Source organism: Melospiza georgiana, chromosome 2 (genome assembly GCF_028018845.1).
Source record: "Melospiza georgiana isolate bMelGeo1 chromosome 2, bMelGeo1.pri, whole genome shotgun sequence".
In the NCBI taxonomy this organism is placed as follows: Eukaryota; Metazoa; Chordata; class Aves; order Passeriformes; family Passerellidae; genus Melospiza; species Melospiza georgiana.
This window is the reverse complement of record NC_080431.1, coordinates 65,544,027-65,567,089: the sequence shown is the minus strand read 5'-3', so window position 1 is coordinate 65,567,089 and position 23,063 is coordinate 65,544,027. Positions and strand designations below refer to the sequence as shown.

The 23,063-nt window shown below is 43.0% G+C and overlaps 2 protein-coding genes across 5 annotated transcripts in view; one reads left to right on the top strand and one right to left on the bottom strand.

Moving 5' to 3' along the window:
- ALKBH8 (alkB homolog 8, tRNA methyltransferase) overlaps window positions 1-3,398 on the bottom strand; it is a 48,904-nt gene extending 45,506 nt beyond the window's left edge. Inside the window, exons 1-2 of the mRNA XM_058019069.1 lie at window positions 3,368-3,398; window positions 305-440 (exon numbers count right to left, since the gene is read on the bottom strand). The gene's annotated coding sequence lies outside the window, so the exon portion shown is untranslated. The remainder of the gene's footprint in view (window positions 1-304; window positions 441-3,367) is intronic.
- Window positions 3,399-13,606: 10,208 nt separating this feature from the next.
- The window catches only part of ELMOD1 (ELMO domain containing 1), a 43,331-nt gene continuing 33,874 nt past the window's right edge, over window positions 13,607-23,063 (top strand). Inside the window, exon 1 of one of the 4 annotated variants that reach the window (XM_058045620.1) lies at window positions 13,607-13,624. The gene's annotated coding sequence lies outside the window, so the exon portion shown is untranslated. Of the gene's footprint in view, window positions 13,625-13,832; window positions 14,003-14,080; window positions 14,184-23,063 lie in introns of those variants that run through there. The other 3 variants (XM_058045618.1, XM_058045622.1, XM_058045619.1) reach the window with 3 other exon arrangements.

Here is a 23,063-nt window from a genome sequence, read left to right as displayed (position 1 = left end):
AAATATATATTTATTAGCCACTGAATTTCATAGCAACACAGAATTTACCAATCAGTGAGTACTTAAAGGTCAATGGCATTCTCCAGGTTTTGCTGCATCTTTTGCCACTTTTGGTCTAACACTACATTGAGATCATACAGTACCTTCCCACATTTCTTTGAGCCTACATTCTTTTCCTTTCTTTTTTCTACTCCCTTCAAATCCAAGGGAGGAGTCTGGATCTCATGTAAGATTATGACAAAGCTCCCAGACATCGATGCAGTTTGACTTTCACTTTATCTGTCCCTATAACACAACCCCTTACCTGTATTTTAGAGGTATCTTCTCTTCTTTGCCAAAAATCCTCCTAACAGTATAGCTGGACAATGCAACTGCAGCTGTCTGTCCTATTCCATTCTTTTATCATCACGACCTGGCAACAATCCTTCCATCTTCTCTTCCTGTCAAAAAAATGGTTTTGTTTCAGTTATTTTTAAGAGAAAAAAACCAAAACAAAACTAGGTCAATCACCCCTATATGTAATTATTTAACTCTGTCAACTGCCCCAACAGTCACTCATCCACTTGCATGCCTTCTGGCTTGCAGGACAGCAGAGCTGCTTCCCAATACCTAAACTGCAGACACAACCATGATAATATGACAATGTACTACAAAAAAGGGTAAAGGTAAAAAAACCCTCATATTAGTATTTGCTGCAACTTTGTGTTGAATGACTTAGCAAAAATGTTGTTTTAAACAAGCACTGATATGCTAGTAAAATTGTTATAAAATATTGACAATAGCTCAAAAGACAAATAGCTCAAAACAGTTCAAAGTAAGATTCTTCAACAGTGTTAAATACAGAGAGCAATGGTCCTCTTAACCTTCATTAGTTAAATAATGATCAAAAAATCTCAAACTTGCTTAAACCAAAAAAAACAAAAAGCACAATGAGACACACATGCACACACAAAAAAAACAAAACCAAACAAAAAAAAAAACCAAACCAAAACCAAAAAACCATTTAAAAACCAACATCCAAAAGCATAAGATAATTAGAAGCCACGGTAGCTGAGAGGGGGGGAAATAAAAGTCACATAAAAAGAAGCTTAAAAATTTTTATGAATTAAATTCTCCTAAGTGCATCTAATGGGTTACCCTTACCAAGATTCAGCTGACTAGCAGGCTCCTTCAGCAAGCCTACTATGGCAATGTGTGCAATTATAAGATTTCATAGAATTATAAAATTATTTAAGTTACAAAAGACCTGTAAGGTTGAGTTCAACTGTTAATCCAGAACTGCCAAATCTACCACAAAACCCTATGTCCCTAAGCATCACCACCTACACAACTGGGTGCAAAAGGCTTGTCCTGTCCCACCTTACTTGCCACGCTCAGGTGAACAAAAGCCCACATCTTTACAGCCTACACACGAGCAGGTTCCTCTGCAGAGGGTGTCAGGCAGTCCCAAACTACTCTACAGGAAAGTGACACATCTTTGGCTTGGTGAGTTTACAGAAAGAGAGCAAAAATACAGGACAGGATAATACTTTTGAGCAAAGCAAATTGGATTTGGATGCAAAAGCATGGAGGGTATGCACATCAGCCATACCAGTCAGACCACTGTCATGCAGCCTGCAGAACAGACTTGAAACTGAAAGGGTCAGGCCTCTCCCATAACATCTGTACCTCTACATACTGGAAGACTTCATGTGATCTCTGGGGAAAGCATTTCTGAGTTTAGTCAGGCCTTTAGTCAGGTCCTCACAAACACCCACATCCTCCAGGCAAAAGCAAAGAAGTCATGCCACAATATTTGTTAAACTAGCACAGAAACTAAAGCTGAAAGACTTCTTTTTACCCTTCCATAAACCCTGAGCAATGGACAGCTGAGGTGTGACTCAGCTGTCTAAATAGCACCCAACACTGGCAGAGATGACCTAGCCCACAACACTCAGCCCTTCACCTGCTGCTCAAGAAGCTGAAGACCTTCCTGATGTGCTGTGTCATGCTTGCCAGCATCACTCTGGTGCCTCCAGCTTCTGAAGACATCTTAAACAGTAATACCTGCATAGCTGAGACAGAATATTCCCTTGGTCTCTGTCTAAACTGGGTCTAAACTCTGTCTTGTCTGTTGCATGCATTACCAGTGGCTCAATTTGGCAGGCAACTCTTCCCTGATTTCTGAATAAAAGAATCACACTCAACTGTATAGAAGTAGGAAACTTCATTTTCTGGGACCTCACACCTCCTTTAGAAAGGCCAGTATGGCTACAGAAGAAAAAGGATTAATCCACTGTTAAATTTGTTACAGTTACCACCTAGTTTTACAACAAGTATTTTTAAAAAGCACCTCCTGAAGTTACACACTGAAAACAGTTTCCCCTTGCAATACGAGCTGAGGTTACACGCACTTTACAAAACTGGCCTGAAGCTCCTACAGAGGTTAATGTAAAGCTTTAATGCAATGCACGAAGTTTGTTTGCTGTAGGAGCCGCCTCTGAGAACTGAAGCACCAGGCGGGCGGGCAGAGCAGAGCGGCGGCTGTCGGCAGAGGGAGCGCCACGATCAGGGATAAGCCGCGATCTCTGTTACTCACTTATGGCTTGGTTTTGTGCCACAGTCACGCCACAGCAAAAATATGAGGACACAGTATTCACATAAACATCCGGGAGGGGAAAAATACATTCAGGAGGCCCTACGCAGAGATTTAAGAGCTCCAGCACTTGCCAAACGCGCCCGAAAGCACCAGCATATCCAGGCACTGGCATGTCCCCGCGGCTGTCCCATCCCACCTCTGCGAGGGACAGCCAGCACCAAACCTCCCACCGACACCCCGCACAACCCCGGGCACTCGCTGCAAACAGCAACGATAACAGCAATAACCTCCGGAGAGCGTCTTAGAATCACGGAATGTTAAGGCTTTGAATAGACCGTAAAGATCAACCAGTCCCAACCCCGTGCCATGGGCAGGGGTGCATCCTTCTAGACCAGGTTTCTCAAGGCTTTGAACACTGCCAGGATTGGGGCACCCACAGCCTCCCTGGGTAACTTGTTCCAGGGCCTCACCACCCTTACAGCAGTATCCCTTCTTCTCTGCCCTGAGTACACACGGGGGAGGCTATAAAAGCTGTGAGGCAGACGTAGGGACTGGCTTGGCCTTCTCCCCCTTGCACCACCTCGTGTGACAGGGGCAGAGATGGAGCCGGAGCCGCGGCCAGGCCGCCGCGGGCTCTGCTCCCCGCACAGGGCGGCACGGCGGGCATGGGAGGGAAGGAGAACCAGCGGCACAGACCGCCTGCGTTCCCGCCGTCACCACGGCTCTCTGTCCCCAGGCAGAGCCCGGCGAGGCCCGGGCGCTGCAGCCCCGGCCCGACGGGCGCGTTACCTGCAGGAAGCGGCCATGTCGGGGTGGGCACCGGCCCCGGCACCGCCCCCGCCGCGCCGTCATAGCCCCGCCTCGGCCCGCTGCCCGCGGAGCGGCGCGGCTGAGAGGAGTTTAGCGGCTGCGGGCGTCTGTGGCTTTATTGCAGGGCAGAGAAGCCAGGCTCTGATGTTCAGCAAAGCCATGTGCTGGGTCCTGCCTTTGGGTCACAGCAACACCAAGCAGCGCCACAGGCTGGGGGAAGAGTGGCTGGGAAGGGCCTGGAGGTGCTGATCAGCGGCTGAACATGATCCAGAGTGTGCCCAGGTGGCCCAGAAGGCCGATGGCATCCTGGCCTGGATCAGCCAGGTGTGGCCAGCAGGAGCAGGGCAGGGACCGTCCCCCTGTACCCAGCACTGCTGAGGCCACAGCTCCAATCCTGTGCTCGGTTCTGGGCCCCTCAGTGCCAGAGAGACATTGAGGGGCTGGAGCGTGTCCAGGGAAGGGCAGCGGAGCTGGGGAAGGCTCTGGAGCACAAGTGCTGTGAGGGGCAGCTGAGGGAGCTGGGGGTGTTCAGCCTGGAGAAAAGGAGGCTCAGGAGAACCTCAGCACTCCCTGCAGCTGCCTGACAGGAGGGTGCAGCCTGGTGTGGGTTGGTCTCTTCTCCCAGGTAACAAGTGACAGGACAAGAGGACGTAGTCTTAAGCTGCAGGAGGTTCAGGTTGGACATTAGGAGACATTTCTTCATGGAAAGAATTATTAGACCTTAGAATAGACTGCCCAGAGAGGTGCTAGAGTCACTGTCTCTGGAGATGTTTAGGAAAAGACTGATCATGGCATCAGTGCCATGACCTGTTTGATATGGTGGTGTTGGATCAAAGGTTGGATTGATGATCTCCAAAGGTCTTTTCCAACCTAACTGGCTCTCTGATTCTCTGGCAGCAGCCAGTTCTATGTGCCAAGATTTCCCAGTGACCAGGCCAGGGCTCTCTCATGGCACACAGCCATGTTTGGGGGAGAGGGACATCCATGCTGGGTGGATCCACGGCAGTCAGTATGGCCAGGGGAAGAGGGTGAGCAGCTCCCTACAACCACCTTCCATGGACACACATTTGCTGTCACTTGCGACCTCCTGTTCCTGCTCACTCCATGCTTCTGAGCTCCACTTGCCAGCAGGTCCTCCCCGTGCCACCTTTTCTCCAAGTAGAGCCAGCTTTTTGCCATCCTCCTCTCAATCCAGTCTGCCTCTGATTCCTCACAAGTGCAATGCTTTAGCCCTATGTGCAGTGGAACATCATTCCTCAGCCCCGCACCTGCCTTCATTCCTTCACTGGGGCCTCCTCCAGCACAGGGGATCCAAAACCAGATGGGGGAAGCCACACTGCAAGTTAAAGACAGCTTCCACCAGGCCAGGATGAATTAAAGACAGCATCATGGCTTCTCCCAGGCTCAGGCACTCACCAGAAGAAACCATCCCCTGGGCAAGCCACCATCACAGCCAGCACTGAGCATGTTACCTTTTGCACGCCACAGCACTTGGGACAGAGGAAGATAAAACCATGCCAGTCCACACAAGGCCATGGGAAGAACAAGCCTCTGGCTGTACATAAATATTCCTCTGCACCACTCTTGACCTGGCCAGCAACCCCCCTAAGGCTGTGGAGTGAGCCCACACCAGTGAGGGGCCAGCCTCACTGAAAGGAAGCATCTGCACACCTCACTGACTCCCTGTGGGGAAAGTGGTCCCTTAAATCAGTGATACAGTGTGTAGGCCTTTGCTTCATTTTTCTTCTTCATAGGCTAACCAAGCTGCATACTATGCCCCTAGACATAACCTTTCTCCCTTCTTTATCCAAAATGCTGGAATTTGGGATTGTCGCCTTTTTGTTTACCTGACAAATATCCTACTTCTCACTGCATCTTATTACCTAAAGCCTAATTCTTTTTTTTCTCTCTCTCTCTGTTTATTTTTCCTCCCTCAGCCTCCTGTGGGTATGTAACCTTTCTCAGCATCAATGATGTATGGGATTCCCAGGCAGGTGGTATGTAAGATGTGACTGATGAGCCTGTAAACCTGTAGGCTGAAGCCAGCTCCTCAAGTTTTTCCCATATGCACTCGCTGGAGGAATTTACCCATGGCTGTGCTTACCCAGAAGAAAACAACAAAAAATGCAACCACCTAAGCAACAACAACAACAAAAAAATCCTTTCTCTTTCCCTTGGAATATATACCATACCCTATGCCAAGGCCACAGTTGTTCCATGTACAGAAGGTACAAGGGCACTAAGTGTGTGAGGCTGACAGGGCAAATATCCAAATATCCACCAGCCTGTAATATTTGGGAGGTAGGAATTACTTGGTGGAATATTTGTGAGGTAGGAATTACTTGGAACCACCTCAGAAGGGTGGTTCCACTTCTTTTCCTCCACCAGAGTCACCCTCTGTCCTTGACCCACACAGTGGATAGCAAAGTGTTGTGATAGCACAGATCTTCTGCCTAAGTTTTCTTAAATGTAAAGTAGGAATATTTGCTACCTACCTACTAAGAGTACAGCATAGACCTTTTTAACCTTTGTGAACACTAAGTCTTAGCATCATCTGCTCTTCTTGTGAGCCAGAATGAATGGAGAAAGAACAACCAGGCTGCATCAACAGCTGCTGTCTCTATTAAAATATTCTCCGAGGCTCTCTGCCCTGGAAACCACCCAACCCTGAAAGCTGCTGAAAGGATGATACTAATGATACCAGTTTGTAATTCATTACCAATTTGTTCTGACAAGTGGAAAATACCTGCCCAAAGGTTGTTTCTTTTAAGTGTCCACATTCCAGATTCTGTGCACTCTCCATTCTACGTGCATGTCTATGTGCGTTCTATGGGGGAGAACAAACTCACTGTGAGTTTGTTGGTTTTTTTTTTACTAAGTATCTCTGTAGGATTAGTAGTGGTCAAGAAATTTTCCTGCATATAGCAATAACATTTCCTCTGATAATGCATCAAGATTTTTCTTCTATAAACAACATATTCACATAGGAAATTTCCACCATTTAAAAGAAAAAACACTTAAAGCCTGATTAGGGGTTTAATACAAGCATATTTCAAACCAGAACTGTTATGCCCTTCATGATTTAAGCCCAGAAGCGCTGTGCATTCTCCTCCCATGCTATAAGATGCGTACAGGCTCCTCCTGCAGATACCACAGTGCTTATTGACAAGTAAAAATACATCTCCATTAACAACATTATCACTGATTAACCCACTAAAGAGTTCACAGAAATGGGGATTCTAATACATTTACCTTTGATGTTAATATAATCTCTGACTTAAAGTGTGTTAGCAGAAAACTCACTTCTTCTTTTTAAAAATCCCTTTTTTATAATTTTAATATTTTGGTTTATATGAATTTGGTATTAGTTTGATATTAATTAGTTTGATATTAATTCTTTGTAGTTTTCTTAAGAAAAAATAAGTTTTATGTCATAAAATCTTGGCTCTGCTCTATTTTTTTAAATTGATAATGAGGAGAGATGTTTTCTAAAGCAGAATATCATGCTCCCATTTAGTCATAGGTGAAAAATAAAATCCCACTGACTTTTCTCCGGAAGAAATTACACTATTTGCTATGCTGTTAGCTGTTTTATCTTGGCCACATTCCCAGGGAGAATCAAGGCATTTGTCAGTCCCTGGCAATCAACTTCATAGGATAACAAGTAAACACTTCTATTTCCTTCAACAAGCAAGGGTTACTGGTCTGTAGGTGGAAAGATAATCTTACTCCCTTTTATAGCAAAGCAAGCCAAACCGTGCTATAGCCTAATGTGATCACACTGGATTTCCATTAATTTCAAACCCAATTAAAAGGGAATAGCAAGAAGATAGGATTTGCTGTATCAAATCTCTTGGTATAAGAAACTGCAGTTTAAGAATCATGACAAATAGGATATGTTGCAGGATAGCAGTTTGTTACAGAAATAAGAGAAACCTCTTAGCACAAAATCCAGCTCAAAATCACCCGTGACTACTCCTGTAGAGAAGTACTGTAATAAAGGATGAGACACAAGATAAATTGTTTTAGGATAGCGTTCATGTAATAATTCAGCACTTGGACAAATATGTGTTGACCTAAATTCAAAATGTGCAACTGCTGCTGCTTGAGATAATAAAACTCTCCATAACAAACCTCTGCAATGCCAAGGGCTTATATTTTTCAGGACAAAGGCAAGGCTGGCTCTATGCTGCATGTCATTTTTATTCTGTGTTTGTGCTGTTCAATGCTAGATTTTCTATTTCTTTCTAAAAAAGAAAAACAGTCAAAAAAACCTAACTTTTAAAAGCTTGTTAGCAAATGCATAAGACTGAAAGAGACATGAGAAGTCTGGGGCCTGTTAAAATCAGTGGGATTTTCAAATGCTAGTGATCAAAATGCTTGTATACTCAAGAGACTTAAAATGTCAAGTAGTATCAGTATGCTTTCTGGTTTCTAAGCTTTAGCCTACATTCTGTTAATATCTCCAAACTTTTTCAAGCTTTTTTCCACAAATGTAAGATTTTAGAATACTTCCGCTTTCCTTTAATAAAAAAGCTGCACTTTTCCTGAAATTTCAAGATTCTGTGTACAAAAACTTCAAGAAATACACTAAATAGCAAAAACCTCACAGTGAAACTGTAATATTTGGCAACACTGCATTTCTGTTGGCAGGTTCACTACCACTGTTACCAGATGTGATCCTCCTGTGGAGCAAGCTTCTTTAGCACCATGACACAGCTTTTTCTGAGCAGGGAGATTCCAGTTCTCCACCGGGACAGCTACAGACCTTGCCATCTGCAGAACCAAACCTGTCAGTGAATGTTTAGGATTGGACATGGGTTAGCTAAACTGAGCACTTCTGCTATGCCATGGGATTGCACTAATGAAGTTCAAGGCTGTTTATTAGAGGCAGGGAGGAACAGCTTTAGCTTCTGTTGTCAAACACTGCAAAAGAATGCCTACATTGCTTAATGGGTGCATTAATATTGCACTTGAGCTGAGAGCACAATCTGTAAGCCCCAATAAACAGAAAATCTTTGATCCTTTTTTCTGGTGAGTCTTCAGAAAATTCCTGTGAACTTTCAGGCATAAGACCGAAATTACTGTAATTATGATGTGTCTGCTACAAGTCTGAAGACATTTCATTGTATGTACTGCCAGTGCAAAGAATCAGCTCTTGAGAGGTTCCTGCAACATGTGGACACAGAGGTAAAAAACCAGATAATTTCTTGATTTCATTAAGGAAGACTCCAAGAGATGTAAATTCCCTAGATACAAGTACTGGAAAGCATAATATCCATTAAGTTATCTCAAAAATTCCCAGTGAAGCTCCTGCCAGATTTTTCTGCTCAAATAAAACCTCTCAGTGAATGGTCCTCAGCCTTCAAAGTCCCACATGTACCAATACTAAGCAAACCATACATTGCATGGAATTGTCTTGTCCTCAGTTTTAGCTTCCTCTTGGCATAAACAATCTTGGTGACTTAGGGCTTTAAATCTTTCCAATGCCATGCAAGCTTTAAAGAAAAGATGATAATTCTCTGCTGAACAGGAATTGTTGCTTTCACTGCTGCTATAACTCTTTCTCTGCAGTTCAGGCAAAGTTTAGGTGAGATCATTTGCCAGTCTAGCACACTTTCTGGGGTGTCAGAAAAGTAATATGGAGTACTGAAAGAACCATACAAAATATTGATTTCCCTCTAAATCATTAAACCCATCAACACATGGTGGAGTTTAGCTTTGAAGGCAGAGTTGTTAGAAAGAGTCTCATAAAATATTTGTTTTCTCTGACATGGATACTGAAAATTGTCACCCCTTCAAAGTCTGCATGTACTTTACATTCTCTTCTGGTTCTTTTTGCCTGTTTTACATTAAACAAATAGGAAATATAATTTTTTTTAAATGCTGTTTGAACTATATTATACTCTTCTGGCCATACAGTCAAAATCTTACAGTAACCTGGGAAAACTCAGTTCTGTCACAAACAATTAGGGTTTGGTAGGCATTCAGGAAGCAATGCGACCTTGCACAGGGATCCTCCCTGATATCTACACTAGGCAGGCAGTCTGCTCTCCTGCATATCCTGGAAAACATCGTTTCTCACAGTTATAACTTCAGGGCATAAATGTATCATAAGGACAATCATGGAATAACAGGCTCTGATTCTGTCTACTTGAGCACTCAATACATTTTTAAGGATGCAGTGCTTGCAGTTTGGACACAATCTCTGAAGTAAATTTTTAAAGACACAGTACTGTTTACATAAGAGAACTAAATGTTGCATTTCCGTGCTAAGTGAGATCCTTGGTGCCCCCACTGCCTGCAGAGAATATTGCAATGTATTCCTTGGACTGGGATTCCATTCTTTCGTCTCCTTTCAGGCATCATGTCAGGAGAACTCATTAGCTGTTGCTTGTGCAACATATTTACTTTCTTTTTTAAGAATAATAGCTGTTCAACCACAAGTTAAAATTTTCTAAACAAAAATATGGTCAGATGCTTGGGTCACCCCATTTGCTGCTCTTGTAATCAATTTTCATTACTTCTCTGGATCTATGTGCACACAACATATCTGGAAAACAGGAATTGTAAGCTTTTAAGCTGAATAAGCAAAAGAAGAAAAAAAAAGAAGATGGATCCAAACTTTGTGATTTTTCTTTTATAAACACCACTTGTCTGCGAGTCAGTTTGCTGATCTGTATGACATTTACATAAATATTTACCCAAATCACCAGGAGTTGTGAATCCTCATGAATCATTGTTGGTGAAACACTTCATAATCTTTGCATGAAGTGTAACACATACATTCAGAGTATGGATCTAATTAATGGCAGAGGATGAATGAAAAGAATAGATAAAAAAAAAAAAAAAACAAAACACATCACCTTTTTTTTCCCCTTGTTGGAAATTGATTTAAAATTTTTCTCTTATAAAGGCAAATCTTTCTTTTCACACAGACATAATATGGTTGGTACACATATTGGTGATGATTAGGACACAGTTTCAGCACATTCAAGTTTGTTCAATTTTATTAAGAGGAAAAAAAGCAAGTATTGCTAGTCTATAGTATTTGGAACTCATGTCTATATCACTATATTTTATTCTTTATATGTAGAAATATACACCAGAATGATTTAAATTACAATATTGTAACATTAAATGCTCTTAATTTATATGTAGACAAAGTCTTTTCTGGCAAAATTCTGGCAAAATTCTTTCCCTCAAGAAATGGGTAAACTAAATGAGCATACTGGCTGCTTCACTTAGCTGTCATCTCTCTAAAGGCTCTATGAGTAAGCCTGACACACTTCATCTCTCATGTTACCATCATCTACAGGCTTCTGTTAGTGTCTCCCATGTTAAACTTTATGGCATCTTCAGTCAAAGAAATACAAGTGAAGCAAAGTCTGGGACTGGAAATGAATAAAACATCTAGAAGATTGGTTTAAAAAATTATCCTGAAGCTTGTGTGCACATAGCTCTAGTTGCTAAAATATCAGTGGATGAGAGCCATATAATTCACCATCACAGGACAGTTTGTATTTGATGCTTGTCCTAAACCAGGCACAAAGAATTACCAGCTGACAAGAATCCCCTCAAAAGGGGCAATTGAGGAAATTTGAGAACAGCCTAGGAAGCTTGTCATTTATGCAGAGTAGCCTATCTCATGCTGAGTGAAAACTAGAGGGATTGATGATCTGAACTACAGATTTTGGAAACTGAGGTAAGAAAGTTCCTTATGTAAATAGGGAGAGTTTTCCTAGTCCTTTCTTGTTCTTTCTTCCTACATCTTTTGGGATTATTCCAGCAGTACTAGGTTTGTTAGGTAAAATACCTTCTTTCTCTTGTTGATTTTAAGTCAAAGAATACAAGTGTAACTAAAGGATTTCTGCCACCTCTATATTGTCACAAAATGAAAAATGCTACATGTTAAAAAGGAAACAAAATAATACTATAAAACCATTGACTAAAATATAACTTCTTATGGTGCAGTTAATAATGCTTGGGTGGCACATTGTCTGAGAAAAGTGCTGCGTGGTATTAGTTGGGTTCTTCACAAGGACACAGCACATATCCTTGTTATCAACTTTTTCTTTATCAATAATTTCTGTAACAGCAAGAGTGTCTATCCAAAATAATAAGGGACTTGAGCTTTTGATTTTTCACCAATATCTGAGCAAGGTATGTTGCTATCTGGTTTTTCTGCTGCTTCTGTCACCTTCTTTCCAATGCTAAATTAATCATGCAGGTGACCTTGCTGGTTTTATTAAGCACAGCAGGCTGTATGAGCTATTGCTGGAAAAGCGTGACATTGCTCAACTAGTGGGGTCCTACATCTATATTTTTCTAATATGGTTTCACTGCCACTTCTAAGTACAGATTATATTTCTGCTGTCATTCACAGTTTCTTTCATCTGCCATCAGTTAAAATTAGTTATGCTGTTAAAAGGAAAGTACAGCATAACTGCTTATAAACAGAAGAACTTTTTATAATATGCTGGTTTGCCTCAACTTTCCATTAAACAACGATGCTGAACACAGAAGTCATGGCAACCTGAGCAGCTTCCATACCAACATATTGAGTGAATGGGTACATCAAACTGAAATTTGACAACGAGGATCTCAAAAAAATCCAGGCAAGTCTGAAATGGCAGACTACAGAATGCATGACTACAGTACAGCCATGTACCACGGCGTGTTTCCAGAGAATGGGCAGGAGGCTGTCTGGAAACTCCAAACATGTTGATCCCCTAAATTTGCCACAACAGTAAGAGAAGTCAATAAGGCTTTCTATCTCACATTTTGAATTCCTTAATATTTGTGAACAAGAGCATGTCATCCTGTAGCAAGGATCTGGCTTTTTATGTTCATGATTCATCTTGCATAATGTGAATGAATTGTCTTACAACTCTCTCTCTAGATTTATTTTGGGAAGCATAACCAAACTCTGCTCCTGAAGCCCCTGAAAGGTCCCCCAATTTAGAGTTTATTCTGTTCAGACATCTACAGACCTGCACTGGATCCGCTGGCCTAGTGCAAGAGAAATTTCTGACAGGCACAGGATCTAAGAGCAAGGATCTGATGTGTTGGGGGTGGACATTGTTGTGATACAGTAACTAGAAACACTGCCCTAATGCAGGACACAGGAGAAAATAACTACTTTTCTAATTGCATTGATGCATGGAATTATGCTTGAAAGATTACTTCAGTGTGCAAAGCATGATGCAAGTAAGAGATGAGGTGGTAAAGCTGTAGTCTGATACCAACTGCTGAGTTGTTCCATTGAGTGTTGGACCTCATTTGCTGATGGACCACACCGTTGAGGTGGAGGCTGCTAGGACCTCCTCTGTCCCTGCCACTCCATCAGCCCTGCAGGACACAGCACCTGCCAGCCAGGTGCACCAGGCATGCTGATGGCAGCTGGAAGACAGACAACATAGCTCTAGCCAGGAGGAGAATTAAATACCAGTCTGCTTTGCCTTAAGACATGAACAGTGTTTCCTAGTCATTAAATGTTTAACACAACAGCCCAAGTGTTTTCACCATACTTCTTGAATGTGACAGCTGATTATGGGATCAAAATAACTGAAAAGGGAGATTCAGAAGAAATTAAACCATGTCCCTGAAACAGGCATGCTGAAAGCTATTTTCAAATTAGGCATAGAGAACACTTAGAAAAATAGGTTAATTAGCCTTTTCAAAGGACTTCTGAAACATGAAACTGTTGGCTAATGTCGGGATGCCAATGTGGCCTGACAGGCTGCTTGCAGCTTCAAAGGAACATCTGGACAGATGCATGCAGCAGTAAGGGTGAATGAAACACAGAGTACTTGCCTACTGGCAGTAGATACTGCACTGGGCAACTTTAAATGATTCTGTGGATGCTGCAGACAACAGTTGTTATTCTCCTAGAGGGGAGAGCTATAAAAATAGGATGACATGCCTATGATCCCAATTAGCTGACTTGAAACTTTGAAGATCAAAAGCCTTCAGGATATACTGCTGGGAGAGAAAGGACACTGCTTGCCAGGTCGGTGGGATGGGATATGGAGGAAGGATACTGGCTCGCTGAGTACTACCCCAGCTAGCCGGGACCTTAACACCGGGGAGATGCTCCCCGCTTTCCCATAGGACCTTAACCGCACCACTGTGGCTGGACTACCCCAGTTAGCCGGGACAGCGGTGACATGCTCCCAGCTTTTCCGTAGGACTTTAACCGCACCACCGTGGCTGGGCTCCCCTGAGCGCAGACAGGTATCGCCTTTCCTCGGCGGGCGCGGGGAGGACGAGGCGGGGGGAAGGTCCCGAAGCGCAGGGATGAGAGGTGCGCCCTGCGCTGGGGGCCAGGGACGGACGGCGGGCGGCGCGCACGGAGCTCCGGTGGCTCCCGGCCCCTTCCCCTCCCTGCGGGGCGGGCTCGGGCCCCGCCGCAGCCTCCCCCCGCGCTCGCCGGTAGGCGGCACCGCCGCCCGCCTTCCTCCGCCTCCTCCTCCTCCTCACCTTCGCCGGGCGCCGCGCCGGGTGACCCAGATCGCGGCGGCGGCGGCGGCTCCGTGTCCCTCCCGGCTGGAAGGACGGCTCGGGACGGCGGCTGCGCTGCGCTGCGCCGCGGGCATGGAGCGGCGCGGAGCGGTGAGTGCGCGGCGGCGGCGGGCCCCGGCGGCGGCCCCGCGGGTCGCTTAGCGACGGGAGGCGGCTCCGGGCATCGCATCGCAGCTCCCTGCACCGCTTCCCTCCCCTGCTCACCGCCCGCCGGTGGGAGAGAAGTTTTGCCCCTCTGAACGCGGGACGCTTTATAGAAGGACCTTGCGGCGTAAGGAAATTTGGGGGCGCTGAGTGGCTTGCACATTTAGGGTATTCGTAGTTGATTTTTAAAATTTAATTTTAATTTTTTTTTTCTAGCGGCCCCATCCTTTATAAGTGCACGGAGGAGGCCGGCACTGGGCGGCCGCCAGGCGCACGGCTCTGCGGCTCCGCAGTGGGCTGAGCGCCCTGCCCTGCCCCGCAGCCCGCCCTGCCCTGCGCCGCCGGCCTGGCTTGCCCCTCCGCACCTGGCCCGGGCTCTGTGCGCCTCAGCTACACCAACGTGTGCACATGACAATGATGACTTCTTTTTTCCATGGCACTCTCTTCTTCCCCGCCTCCCCTTCATCCCCCCACATGGTCATTGTGTATTGAAGTTACACTTGCTCCGAGTTTATTCCAGGATTGATGGCTTTGATGTTTCCCTTTGTCCTCACCGTTTCTGCTTTTCTTATAATTTCCTTTAAAATGGCTAAAAGAGAATAGGGAAAGTGTATGTCATAATGGGGGCGGTGGGGGAGAGGGAAGAACAACACCTTTGTCCCAATTCAGTCAACTCAACAGTCAGATCACAACAAGCTGGTTTTTTTGTGACAAAGGCATTTGAAACAAAGAAGCCATTTTAGAAACTGAAAGAAATTTATTTTGTGGCTTGCATGCTTTAGTCAATCCAGGTTTTCATTCTTTTCTCTTATGTTCCCCCCTGCCCCCCTCCTCCACTCCTCGTTATTCTAATTTATCCTAAAATGAAATAGAATAGAAAAAATAGCATCTCTAAAATCCTGCATCATTCCTGTGCTCTTCAATAGGCTTGCTGATTGCCTTCTGTTCCAAACGTTTCATTGCACATTTTTAAAGAATGTTATTTTGTACTCGTAGATCGATGAATAGTTGAATCAGTTGAGTGTGATAAGAACACCTCATCTCCCCGGGAACAGAACAGCAAAAGCCTCATTATGTGTAGTAATTTGGTAGGTGTTGCATACTTATATCTATTTAGCAAAGTGCAGGTTCAGATGAGACTTACTGATTCTTAGGAGAGCCTGCTTTTCTCTGACTGTCTTTAAAAATGTGGGCCACTGTGTTGCCAAGCTGAACAGGTGGAGTTACATCTAGAAATATCCTTTAACTTGTTCAGTTCTTATAATCTGCATATTATTTTTAGAAATATTTCAACTGAAACTAATGCAAAACTACATTGCTGTAGCAAATGACTTACCATCAAGGCTAATAGAAGCTTGGAGACAGGAAGCCTATGATTTTCAAGGGTGAAATCATGTGACAGCATCAGATGCTGTATGTATCACTCTAAACAGAAAATGGGCAGAAGATGATTCCAGGAAAGCAGCGAACAATGGGAAAACCGTGCAATGGAATGCATTCGTTAACTTTCCTGCTGGCTCACTGACACACAGTGAAACATGTCCTGCTAGTGTAAGAACCTGCTATGGCTGAGCACACAACCACGGTGTCTGTGAATCCCCAGCCTGCTCAAGTTTTGAGACAGAGCTTTATTAACCACGGGACAGCATCACATTAGCTTCACTGACATGTGTGAACCCAAGAATTTCCTGTGATCAAACATCTTCCTATCACTCTTGACAGGGAATTGCAGCCCCCTGAGCTAAGCTATACTTAAGTGGTAAACTTTTGGGCTATGTTGCATTAAGCGATTATTTTGTTATCTATCATCTTCCCTGCACAAACAGACTTGCTGCTGGCTGCAGGGAAAATGCTGTTGCACAAATGCTGGCATATGTAGGGCTCCAGACTGCTGCTAGTATTTAAATAATCTTGTAGTTTAAAGTTAAGCTGTGATCAGCCATAAACCAATTTAAACAAAAATTATGTTCAGTTGTACAGTCAGGGCATTATAACTATACAGAGCCAGGCAAGCTTTATTTTTCCCAAGGGGTCACTTGAAGTGTTAGCAGAAAATTGCAAGAAGAACAAGCTTGAGTTGCGTGGAGATCAAATCTTGTTGGATTTAATGCTCTCTGGCTCATAAGACTACATTTAATTTTTTTTTATGAACATCTGCTCAGCTTTCTTGATTGGAAAGCTTCTTTCATTTGACATTCCTTTTAAATCCTTTGCTTGGTAATGCAGGGCAAAGGACTGCATGAAATACATTACTGTTTGGATGCAAGCTTTGGGAAGGAGGCCTGAAAAGTAAACTCTAGAGGAGAGCTTACTGGAATACTGAGAAGGAAACCAGGTGGTGAGATTCCAAACACACAAGAAAGATAAAGTAAGGAAAAATAATATGAAAGATGAGGCTGATGTAAAGAGATGTGGAGAATGCTTGTGGTCATGCAGGACTGTGGCTGTGGTTCAGGCTTAGCATCCTCAGCATCCATCTAACATGATTCAGGCTCAGCCACCTAGCTGAGCTCAAGTGCTGAGCTGTGCTGTACTGCAGGATTTGCCAAGCCTGAGCTGGAGGTGGAAATTTTGCTTGCTCCTGCCAGGCAGTGGAAAGGGAAGTATGACAGCAGAAACTGTGGGAGCAGCTTCCCGAGTCACTACTTAGTGGTACGTGGGACTGCACGAGCACTCCTTTCCAAGGCAAAGCAAGCATTTTGGTGACAAACTGACCTGTCTGACTTTGCCTTGAGACATGGATATGTTTACTAGTGATTTGGCTTGCATCTGGCTTGAGTATCTGACACATCCTCCAAAGACCTTCTCTGGTTGCCTTGCAGTGGTTCAGGTCTCAAAGCAGTCTGGCTGCAAGAGATCTGAACTCTCCCGTTGAAACTGAACCAGGACTTCTGCTTTGGGAGTGTTCCCATTCAGTTACTGAGCCTTTCATGGAAGATATTGGTTTCTTTCAAGTACCTCCTAGCTGCAGTCTAGTGAGCAGTTCTCATCCACTTTAGCATAAAACCAATGAAGAGCCCCACACCAACTTCATCAGCTTCAAGTGTTTCTGGCAGTTTGTTTTGGAGTGCAGTATCCTGCTCCTCTGCAAAATGTGAGCAAACACTTCTCAGCTTTTTGTTACAGCTGAGAGGCCCTTCAAGAAGATAGTTTCTGGCCCTCCCAGTAAAGTACCTGAGAGAAAATTGGCATAGTGTTTTTACCTCATCCTAATCTGTCTACAGGTCTGCAAGCTGAGCACTCCAGGCTAGTTCAGATAGATACAGCCACAGACCTCAATAGGAGCCTGGGGAACAGGAGAAATATAGGAGCTACAAAGATTGGAATTGAAAACAATTGACAATATAAGCAGGTGAAATTGAATTTGTTAGAGCAAAGTTAGGAGGTGAAGTAGGGATCCTCAGGATTGTGTCTATAGGAAAATGTGTACCTGTGAGTTCTTCCCTCTCTGGTAAGAAATTACTTCACAGTCATTTTTAGTCTAAGTATAGATGTCTACACTAATGTTTCTCAAGCAAATCTCCTGGCTTTTGTTCTTCACCTTTCTTTGTGGACTAGTCTTGGAGCACCTCAGAATAAATAGGTGAAAATGTTTTGGAGCACACCAACTGCAAGCTGATATTCAGCCCCAGGGACCTGGTTGGAGCTACTCCAGCATCTGTATAGGATGTTTTGTTTAAAAACAAACTGCCTTCCCCCATCCTGTGCAGTTTCAATTTCAAGTGCTTGGCAGCAGCATTTCTCTTGGTCTGTGCTCTGCACTGATGTAGCTGTAGCTCCTGTAGTAGCTATGTATTTTGCTTTTCCAGGGAAGGATACTTAGGTAAATTAAGGGACAAGACCAAACCCAAAAGAATTAGTTATACAAAGTCCTGTCTCCACAGCTCTCTGTATCAATCTTTGTAACTACGCCATGGTCAGCCAATGTTTTCTGATGGTGCATCAGAAAGAAGGGCAGTTTCTGCAAAGAGGGTTTGTTTGGGACTGTGTACAGCTGGCTATCAGTTTCCCAGACATAGGAGTTATTCCTTAATGTATATACACCATCTGCCATTTAAGCCCCTATTGTATGCCTGTGGCCATGCCTGTGTCTGCCAAAAGTGAATCAGTAAGTTTCCTAGGACCCCAAAACTGATACTATTATACTTGCCCAACTGAGCAAGGGCTTCTGTAGCTAGTTAAAGATTGTTCTAGTGATGAAATGAAGTTTTCTAATTATGTTTATTTCTTCTTTATTTTTTATTAGTCTTATTCATATATTTGAAAAATAGAATTAAATCTCTACCTTTCATTATCTTCCAGGATGACTTAGATGTTGAGACTTGTCCATGGCACATCAACAATTTGTTACTACACTGATAATACTTGCACATGTGGGTGTGTAGGTGATAAAAATTGGGCCCCTTAGTACAAAGCTGTCCTGTGGTCATGGAAACTACAGTCCTCTTCTGATAGGCAGTTATAAGAGCAAGCCTCTCATTCCTTCTCCCACTCTGCTCTCACAAAGCCATATACATATCAACATTGGCTTGGATGTGTGCCATCAAGCAGGTTGTTCCTCTGAAACACTAAAATCAATGTGGGGTTTGTTAATTTTGGGCTTGGTAGGCCCTCACACTGTCAGTGTTAAAGCAGCCTGAGGAGAACAGATGGGTTGAAGGAGGAAAAAAGGGGTTCTTGCTGAACTGAGTGAGGAAGGGAAAGAAATGGTGGTGCTCCCAGAAGATGACATGGAAAACAGGACATACCATAAGCACAAATTAGGAAAGGGCCACACAACCTACTCCCCAGTTTTTCAAGTAGGACTACAACTATATCTCCAATGGCCTGAGATAGTCATGTTCTTCTTTGAACCTCGTTTGTCCTGACCAACCTGTGCTATATTGTTCAAGTTACTGTCTCAAGGATAAGATCAGTTCATGCTACTGAATTATTATGGGTCTATCTGCTGCAAGGGTTCTGGAATTGTTTAATGTAATTTCTTTTAGAAGTTTTCCTATCACTTTACACTTACTAGGTTAAGAGTGAGACTATAAGAAATAAAAGTATGCCCACTTTTTCTAAGAAAAAAGAGACACTGAAGGAGGAAAATTTTCAGTGTTAAGTGTGTTTCAGTGTTAAGTTAAATTTTCAGTGTGTTAAGAATAAATGCTTTATGGCAATCCTGTCAATCATCCTGTCGTAGTCTGTTGGCTCCACTTTGTTCCTCTTCCTCCTCAGTAATATTGCAGGAACAGTTTTCAATGGTTTTCATGTTTCTTCTTTCTCTTTTCTTCCCCACATGCTCTTCTCTTGTCTTTCCAGTTTTCTACTATCAAATCTTTGCCAGCATCCTTTGCTGTCTGAGAGTGGGCACCCAAAATAAAGTAAAGGTCTGGTTGAACTAAGCAGGAAGCAGCAGACTGAAGAGCACCGCAGCACCTTGCACTTCCTTTGTCACTCACTTTGCTTTCCTTCTTGGTTGAGCAAATACATTTTGTACAATTACTACATAAGAATGGTTCCTATGCCATGCTTGTTTCATACATCTTGCTTAACAGCTGGTGTAAGTTCATTGACCTTCAAACCATTCTTTCCATCTTGACCTTTTGCAGGTCTTGCTCGTCTTTTGTCGTTACTTTGTCTTGTCAGTGTGGTGTTTGTGTTGATTTATCCCTCATTTTTATGAATGTCTCTGTCTCCAAACTCCATCACAGCTTTGTTTCTCCACTGCTTGTAGAAGCAGTGTTTGACTTTGATGCTGCTTGGAGGTATCTTAAGCTACAGAAACGTGAAGGAAGGGAGTCTTAGTGCAGTCATTTTTACAGTTGTTCACAGCTCTTGTTAATAGAAATAAAAACTTGATAAGATACTTGTGACTCTTTAAAGTTGAGCTGAATATACTGATATGCTGGAACATAGGCCTGTCTGGACAACAGATTGGATAGATATCCTGGAGCAATATATATGTATATATGGTTTGGGTTTTGGGGTTTTTTGTTTGCTTTGGTTTGGTTTTTTTCTTTTTCTTTTTTTTTTTTTTTTCTCGTGCTGCCATTCAAAAATTTTTCCTAAAGGAGGGCTTAAACCTGGTTTGAACAGAGCATGGAGTTTGCAATACAAATTAGAGAAACTTTAGAAAAAGTTTCTAGTTTCTATCATAAAAGAGATGATTTCTTCCACTTCTGCTCACTTCAGACATTGGTAAAACCAGAGCAATCTACCCTGCACATGTCCTTCTGAGCAGCAAATGCATAACCAGAGCTTCCAACAAGGTCATGTACTTGGAGTTGTCCTGATTTCCTACCTCCTGGGATGTAGAACATCTCACTGAGCAGCAACCAGGAGATTAAATTGTAGGCCATGAAGTTTGCAAAATAACTGCAGTGGGATTTTGGATCCTCTTTTTTTTTCCTCTTTTATTGTGGTCTCACTGCAGGCAGCAAGCAGCTGGTGCATAACATTATTATAGAATGCTTATGGTTTCACAAGTGTTGTGCTTCATGACATCATCTAACTGGCTGACTGCATGGGAAGTCATCATTCTTGAATCCTGTTTTAGTAAAATGGCAGAAGGAAATGCAGAAACTCTCATGGATCCTACTTGCTCTACTCTTGCATATCTGTCTCTCAGAGCTCTGTGGAAAAGTTGCCACTTCTATGCCAAAGTAATCCGGTGAAATGATGGGAAAATGGCACCACATTGGTGCCAAAACAGAACAATTTTCTGTTAGATCAGTATGAATTGTGTCTGATCTTCACCAGATTCCTGGATAAATAAATTGATTTCTGCTCCTCTAGCTCAAAAGCTTAGTTTGGCTTTTGTCCTGACACCTCTGGTATCCTTGTCTTAACATTTTTTGGGGGGAAGGGTCAGTTAACAAACTAAATCTCAGTCCTTAGTTTTACATGCTTTCAGGCTGATACTTGGGGTGAGGTTGTATTAATCTGGTGGCTGAGTTAACTCTGCTTGATCCAAGAAAATATAACAGATGTTGGAAAGGTGAAGGAATGGATAGAGCAAGAATCTTGGGTGTGAATCTATTGACATTGCAGGTCTGTATGTAGCCTGTTGATAGGATGATGTTTCTTCCCCACAAACTACTGTTTGTTAGGAGTTAATTTGGCTCTAAAGCAAGTCTAGACTTTGGGTAATTTTGGTGGCAAGGGAATACTTCATCTTTGCACTTTAACTTGTATTCTCCACTCATCTCTGGGCAATGGAGTGGAAGCTGGGAAGGGAGGGAGAGCAAAAGCACATCAGTCATTCACTTTTTTAAATAGTAATTTTGGGTTTTTTTCCTGATACTTCTGCAGTAATTAGTCTGGGAGGTAGCCAGGCAGCCTCTTTGGATTTTATGTATCCAGCCTTGTAGGATTTATTCTAAACTGGAAGGATTTTTGCTACAAAGTGTGATGTTTTATTTAGAACGCACTTCCTTGCAATACAAGCTGTCGCACAGCGTGTCTGGCAACAGAGCAAGTTGGCCAGAAACATTCTGCTGCCAACCATGGAGACACATGTGAGCCACCCAGGTCATGCTGCTGTTCTCCTGGGTGAACTCCTTAGTGATCCAGTGAAAGTTCATAAGAAGTGACTAAAAATGACACCTTTTTATAATGTATGAAGAAGGGGGGTGGAGGAAGTTGCTATGCTTTAAAGACTGTTTTCAAGCATGAGAACTCCATTTTTAGATGATATTTCATTTACTCGGTGCCCTTCTGGATAAAATACACTTTCCTCCACATGTAAAGAGCTTGTTAAGGATGGACACACTGTAGACAGAGAAAAGACAAGACAATACTTTAATTCCTGTTGAATTAGGCATCTGATTACATTTCTAGAAGTTTATAGTATTCTGGGTTATGGAGAGCTTGCTCTTTTTTTTACCTTTGTGTTTATTAATAGAAATAGAATTTTTAGTATCCAGCAAAGTCTTCACCAGTGACCTAAAGTGACTTTATATAGTTTTGTTCTTTCTTTCCATCTTTCAACATTGTAGTAGAGCAGAGCTAATAGAAATTGGAAAAAGCAGATTATTGTCACAGTTCTGCATGCAAAGTGCATCTGTATGCATGAACATTTCCTTTGCTGGATTTCTGGGATTTAGTTTGCTTTGAACAGTCAGGTAGAGAACCGCAGCCTTTTTCTTTTAAAGGGCAGAGATGTGCAGTGAAAGGTGGAGATGCTTCTACAGTGCTGAGTTCTGGTTTGACGTTAACCTTCATCAAACTGTGGGTTGTCACTGAGCCAAAATCTGCAGGTAGGCTGAATTGAGTGGTGTTAGAGGTAACTTGCCATGTGAGATTTGACAAGTAAGTTCTCTTGAACTCAAATACAATCCTACATTACTCTCTCTTATGAGAACTTTAAGACCCTCTTGATCCTTCCTTATATTTGTAATGCTTTGAAGAGGCAGTAATGGACTGAAATGCTAAGTTAGAACTACAAAATTAGAGGTTTTCAAAGCACTCTGCTGTAGCTTGAGAGAAGCTGGGGGTTTTGTGCCCTCTGACTCCCCAACTCTGTTGATTTTAACCTTTTATTCAAGCCTCTTTTTCTTTTTATTGCTTAATTGTGTGGTATGTGCTTATGCTCACAGGACAAAAATTCACTTAAATTTTACTTCATATGTAGCCTTGCCCTCGCTCTCCTAGAGAAATACAGAAATGTAAAATGTCAGTGTGTGATGGAGATTAGAAGTGGAAAAAAATTTATTACCTGTGACAGTGTGACTGAAGTCAAGTCTTGCTTATTAGGGTAATCAGTCAAGTGTGACATTTTGTTCCAAGATTTTCCTCTAAAGAATGCTTGACAGGCTGTTGAATACAGCCTGATCTTGGGCACATGGAAATGAAAATACCCTTCTGTACTGAGATGGGGAACTAAGCTCACACAAAACAGGCATCCACTTTTGATCTCTAAGGTGAGTCCTGCCAGTGGCTGCATTCCTTGGAGACTGTCAAAGCCACTTATGAACCAACATAAAACTTCTGAACTGCATGGAACAGGTGACCTGTTCTTGAG